The following is a 7,234-nucleotide window of genomic DNA, read 5'->3' on the forward strand; positions in this document are numbered from 1 at the left end:
AAACCTCTGCAAATTAATTGAAAAGACATGCTTCTGTGGACCTGCTTCTTTTGTAATTACACTTGCACTCCTCACCCTCAGAAACACCCAGTTTGCCCTCCGATGCAGATGGGAGTGGAGATCTTTCATTTTTTCTTTCATGTGTGTTTTCACAGTCAGTGTTTCTCCCAGTTAGGCATGGGGTGCTGAAGTAAAATAAATCATGATTGAGCTGTCAGGTATGCCGAGCAGAGAGAAAAGGTGTGTCTGTCTATGAAGCCCACTCCCCCTCTTCTTCCTGCCCCCTGCCCTTCTTATTTCCTTCCTTTTCAAAGTAAAATGCTTTCACCCTACATGTATTTAATTAGAGCAGAAAAATGGAGAAGTGCATGGAGGAATGGAGGTGTAGATGGGGGATGTTGAGAAGGTGAGGGGTGGGACTGTGTTTGTGCATGTGAGAAAGTGTGTGTGTGTGTGTTTGTGGTGGGTTGGGGGGGACAAGTATATACAATACAATGTTTTTAGTGTTTCAGGTCAGCAGTACCACATACTCTTACTGTACTACAACTCTCGGTAGTGTAGAGACCTTGTCAATTCAACTCCCATGCAGAAGGATTTCATCTGTTTGGCCTTTAAAGACCACAATGACATTAAACATACCTTATGGCACTGTCAACCATTCAGTGTATCCACAAAGTCTTTCTGTTCACAGACTGAATGGAGAAGTCCCCTTTATAGTCTTGTATTATACCAAAAGATGTGCAAGAACTGAGTCTGATTGATTGTGAGAGCTGGTATTTTTCTGAATGCCACAACGGCTAAGTCACCTGGCCTGAAAAAGGAATGAAAAAGTTATGACAATCACCCCATTCAAACTGATCAAATCAGCTCACCTGTTCATTTATTTTTGCTCGTCAAATGAGGTTGATGATTTGATTTAGCCTTTTATCGTGAGTTGGTTACAGTAACTGGAACGTTGCTAATAATGTAATCTTGAGAAAGGAAACTATCGCCCATAAAATCCAATAAAAAATGCATTTAATCTTAGAAAATGGAGTCTCCCTTTTCTTCCATTAGGATAATCAAATGACAAATGTTCATGGTTAGAAAAGGTGATTTAAAGAAGGCTTGGTGAGATGGGGTGCTTATTACCACTTCTTTATTACAAGCTTTTAGAGTCAGTTTTCAGAAAAAGGTTATGTTGGTATGAAACACATTGTTAAAGTTCAATTTCCAGCCACTGTCTCAACTTCAGTCACCACAGATAATAGGAAATCAATAGCAATCAGGGGAAGAGGAAAAAGGCTTTTTTTTTCTCTTTCTAGACAATGTGTGGTTTCTATACTTTGTGTGTGAGGGCAGAAGGAGAGGATCAAATAATAAAAGGCTCTTTTAAATCCCCCCAATCCTCCATCCTAACTCCCCTCCCTACTTCAAGAACTTGGACTTCTCCAGTACAACCCTTAGAACAATATGTGATACTAGATCAAATACAACACACTCTTCTGTGCCCTTTTTTCACCATAGAATTACATACGGTATGGAACTCAATTAATAGGATCTCTGTTGGAATTGGTCTGTACTGTACAACTAATGTATAGATTACAAAAAGGATAGACTAGAGTCATCTCTATAGCCTTCAGTCTACAATGGGAATGATGTAAATTTCACGCTCCAATATGATTCCTTGTACTGTACTATTTTTGCTCTCGAATTGTGTAATGTAGAGAAGACTGAGGCTAGTTTGGTCTGATTTATTTGTAATTTAATATACCCAGAGATATAGATCTATTTTGGTATTACACGGTAGCTTAGATCTTTTCTCAACATGTTTTGCTGAAAGGAAGAGCACACACTGTTGATCTCAACAAATTGGTTTAGTTCCGTGTCGGTAATATGGATATATTTAAACCTTTTCCCTGTCATCGACAAGAAAATAGTTAATTCCATGAGTTAACTCTTATGAGTTATGTTTCTCCATGTATTATCTCTCATTCCGTCTCAGTGTTCCTCGTATTATATCAGCATGATAGTATCCCTCAGAGCCGTACTCATGCATTCCCCATCTAACCTTGGAAGATTAGCCCTTCCAGGGAAGTCTAGAGCCAACATGTTAAATTAGCCCACAGCTGAGATCAGACCTGAATAATATAGTAGGCCTCAGGCCAAGCCTTTTTATCCTAGTTTTAGGTTTGGTTGGAGGCTTGAATGAGGATATTGGAGTTTTGGTTGTAGACTCAGAACATGGATGCTGTACATATGGATGGAGAGGATTTGCAGAATACCAACTTGAGACACACTGAGACTTTCGTGTATGTCATGCAATGTCAATGCTAGATTTGCACTCATGTTTGAATTTCACAAGCATGTAACAATATGAATATGATACAGCAGAGGTGTGGCTAGTAGAATAAAAATGACTGCAATATCACAGTCGGCCATTTTCCATCATGAGATCCCAATGTAGCTGGCTAACTCAAACTTTCACACATTATGGCCTGTATTCAAAAAGTATCTCCGTAGGAGTGCTGATATAGGATCAGGTCCCAATATCCATATATTCCTTACTATGTTCTCAAAATGCAAAATTGATCCTCTATCAGCATTTCTATTCTGAGACTCTTAATGTACTTTTTTGCTGTATTGCTGTACACTATATGATAGGAACACTGTGGACACTTTTCAGCAAGTTGCAATCATGAAATACAGAGAAACCGTTTTTCATAAACAAGGTCTAAATCATGTTTGATGCACTCTGTAAGTACCATTTTTGCTGAACTTTTTTTCTGTATTGCTGTACACTAGATGATAGGAACACTGTGGACACTTTTCAGCAAGTTGCAATCATGAAATACAGAAACATTATTTTTTCATAAACAAGGTCTAAATCATGTTTGATGCACTCTGTCAGTATCATTTTTGCTGTACTGTTTGCTGTTTGCACTAGATGATAGGAACACTGTGGACACTTTTCAGCAAGTTGCAATCATGAAATACAGAAACATTATTTTTTCATAAACAAGGTCTAAATCATGTTTGATGCACTCTGTAAGTACCATTTTTGCTGTTCTGTTTAAACAAGATGATAGGTACACAGTGGACACTTTTCAGCATGTTGCAATCATGAAATACAGAAATAAACCGTCTTCATAAACAAGGTCTAAATCATGTTTGATGTACTTTTTTGCTGTTTTGCTGTACAATAGATGATAGGAACACTGTGGACACTTTTCAGCAAGTTGCAATCATGAAATACAGATTTTATTTTTTTTCATAAACCAGATCTAAATAATTTTTGATGCACTCTGTAAGTACCATTTTTGCTGTTCTGTTTAAAGTAGATGATAGGTACACGACACTTTTCAGCAAGTTGCAATCATGAAATACAGAAATAAACAATGACTAAATCATGTTTGATGCACTCTGTAAGTACCATTTTTGCTGTCCTTTTTTGCAGTATTGCTGTACACTATATGATAGGAACACTGTGGCCACTTTTCAGCAAGTTGCAATCATGAAATACGGAAATAAACAGTTTTTCATAAACAAGTTGTAAATATTTTTTATGCACTCTAACTACCAATTTTGCTGTTCTGTTTAAAGTAGATAGAAACACTGTGGACACTTCAGCAAGTTGCAATCATGAAATACAGAGAAACCGTTTTTCATCAACAAGGTCTAAATCATGTTTGATGCACTCTGTCAGTACCATTTTTGCTGTACTGTTTGCACTAGATGATAGGAACACTGGACACTTTCAGCAAGTTGCAATCATGAAATACAGAAATAAACCGTTTTCATAAACAAGGTCTAAATAATTTTTGATGCACTCTGTAAGTACCATTTTTGCTGTACTTTTTTGCTGTATTGCTGTACACTAGATGATAGGAACACCGTGGACACTTTTCAGCAAGTTGCAATCATTAAATACAGAAATAAACATTTTTTAATAAACAAGGTCTAAATCATTTTTGATGCACTCTGTAAGTACCATTTTTGCTGTTCTGTTTAAAGTAGATGATTGGACCACTGTGGACACTTTTCAGCAAGTTGCAATCATGAAATACAGAAATAAACAGTTTTTCATAAACAAGTTCTAAATATTTTTTGATGCACTCTGTAACTACCATTTTTGAGGTACTGTTTAAACTAGATGATAGGTACACTGTTCACACTTTTCAGCAAGTTGCAATCATGAAATACAGAGAAACTGTTTTTCATCAACAAGGTCTAAATCATGTTTGATGCACTCTGTAAGTACCATTTTTGCTGTACTTTTTTGATGTATTGCTGTACACTAGATGATAGGAACACTGGACATTTCAGCAAGTTGCAATCATGAAATACAGAAATAAACAGTTTTTCATAAACAAGGTCTAAATCATGTTTGATGCACTCTGTAAGTACCATTTTTGATGTACTTTTTTGCTGTATTGCAGTACACTAGATGATGGGAACACTGTGGACACGTTTCAGCAAGTTGCATTCATGGAATACAGAAATGAACAGTTTTTCATAAACGAGGTCTAAATCATTTTTGATGCACTCTGTAAGTACCATTTTTGCTGTTCTGTTAGCCTGTTAGGGACAGATGTTCCGCTAGCGGAACGCCTCACCAATATCCAATGGTATAGAGTGGCGCGAATTACAAATACCTCAAAAATGCGAAAACTTCAATTTTTCAAACATATGACTATTTTACACCATTTTAAAGACAAGACTCTCCTTTATCTAACCACATTGTCCGATTTCAAAAAGGCTTTACAACGAAAGCAACACATTAGATTATGTCAGGAGAGTACCCAGCCAGAAATAATCACACACACATTTTTCAAGCTAGCATATATGTCACAAAAACCAAAACCACAGCTAAATGCAGCACTAACCTTTGATGATCTTCATCAGATCACACTCCTAGGACATTATGTTATACAATACATGCATGTTTTGTTCAATCAAGTTCATATTTATATAAAAAACCAGCTTTTGACATTAGCATGTTTTGTTCAGAACTAGCATACCCACCGAAAACTTCCGGTGAATTTACTAAATTACTCATGATAAACGTTGACAAAAAAAGACAATTATTTTAAGAATTATAGATACAGAACTCCTTTATGCAATCGCTATGTCAGATTTTAAAATAGCTTTTCAGCGAAAGCACATTTTGCAATATTCTGAGTACATAGCTCGGCCATCACGGCTAGCTAATTTGACACCCACCAAGTTTGGGGCTCATTAAACTCAGAATTACTATTAGAAAAATTGGATTACCTTTGCTGTTCTTCGTCAGAATGCACTCCCAGGACTTCTACTTCAACAACAAATGTTGTTTTGGTTCCAAATAATCCATAGTTATATCCAAATACCTCCGTTTTGCTCGTGCGTTCAGGTCCCTATCCAAAGGGTGACGCACTGGCGCATTTCGTGACAAAAAATTTCGAAATATTCCATTACCGTACTTAGAAGCATGTCAAACGCTGTTTAAAATCAATTTTTATGCTATTTTCCTTGTAAAATAGCGATAATATTCCAACCGGTCAACGTTGTATTCATTCAAAGGCTGAAAGAAAAAATTTTAGAAGTCTCGTGAACGCGCATCTCAGTCTCACTGTCCCCATACTGACCACTTACAAACTCTGCTGCTGTACTTTGCCCAGAGACAGCAGACACCCCATTCCACTTTCTGGCGGCTTTAGAGAGCCAATGGAAGCCTTAGAAAGTGTCACGTTACAGCACAGATGCTGTAATGTCGAAAGAGATGCAACAGAAGGACAACAAATGTTCAAATTGTTATACACAGACACCATTCAAACATTTTTAGAAACTTTTTAGAGTGTTTTCTATCCAAATCTACTAATTATATGCATATTCTAGTTTCTGGGCAGGAGTAGTAAGCAGATGAAATCGGGTACGTTTTTTATCCGGCCGTGAAAATACTGCCCCCTATACCAAAGAAGTTAAAACATCTTGCTTCTAGGCGTTCCGCTAACGGAACCCCTAGCCAACAGTCAATGGGATAGCAGGGCGCGAAATACAAAACATCAAAACTCGAATAAGTCTAAATTCTCAAACATACGACTATTTTACACCATTTGAAAGATACACTTCTCCTTAATCACACCACATTGTCCGATTTCAAAAAGGCTTTATGGTGAAAGCAAAACATTAGATTATGTTAGGACATAATAAGGCTACCACCCCAGCAAAAAAACTACAACACAGCTTTTTCCAAGCAAGGGTAGCCGTCCAAAAGCAGAAAACCAGCTAAAATTATGCACTAACCTTTGACGATCTTCATCAGATGACACTCCTAGGACATTATGTTAGACAATACATGCATTTTTTGTTCTATCAAGTTCATATTTATATCCAAAAAACCCATGTTACATTGGCGTGTGACATTCAGAAAATGTATTCACCCCAAAATTTTCGGTGAATGGGCACATCAATTTACAGAAATACTCATCATAAACGTTGACAAAATATATAACAATTAATTAACGAATTATAAACTACCCCTTTACGCAACCACTTTGTCAGATTTCAAAATAACTTTACGAAGAAAGCACATTCTTCAATATTCTGAGTACTGAGCCACATCATCAATCCAAGCTAAATAGTTTGCCGTCCAGCCACGGCGTCCACAAAACTATGAAATATGTTTTAAAATATTTTCTTATCTTTGCTGATCTTCGGCTGAATGCACTCGGAAAACTCTCCCACTTCCACAAGAAATGTTCATTTGTTCGATAAAGTCCATCATTTATGTCGAAATAAATCAGTTTTGTTGGCGCGTCCAGATCACCATTCCAAAATGCATGAAGGGCGTCTATCCACCGTCGACGAAAAGTTCCCTCAGCGTTTGTAGAAACATGTCAACCCATGTTCACAATCAATCTTTAGGGTGTTTTTAACGTAGAATTGCGATATTAAAGCCGGACAATAGCACATTCATTACAGAAGAAAAAGAAAATGGCTAACCCTTCGTGACCGCACATGAGATAATGAAGTGACCCCAGCCAGACCACATACTGTTCCGGGTATTATTCAATCAAATTGCATTGCAGAAGTCTCAAACAAGGTTCTAATGACTGTTGACATCTAGTGGAAGCCTTAGGAAGTGCAATATGACATCACAGAGTGTTTTCTATCCAAATCTACTAATAATATGCAAATATTTGACACTGGGCCCGAGTAGTAGGCTGTTTAATTTGGGTACGTTTTTCATCCGGCCGTGGAAATACTGCCCCCT

Source organism: Salmo trutta, chromosome 20, assembly GCF_901001165.1.
Source record: "Salmo trutta chromosome 20, fSalTru1.1, whole genome shotgun sequence".
NCBI lineage: Eukaryota > Metazoa > Chordata > Actinopteri > Salmoniformes > Salmonidae > Salmo > Salmo trutta.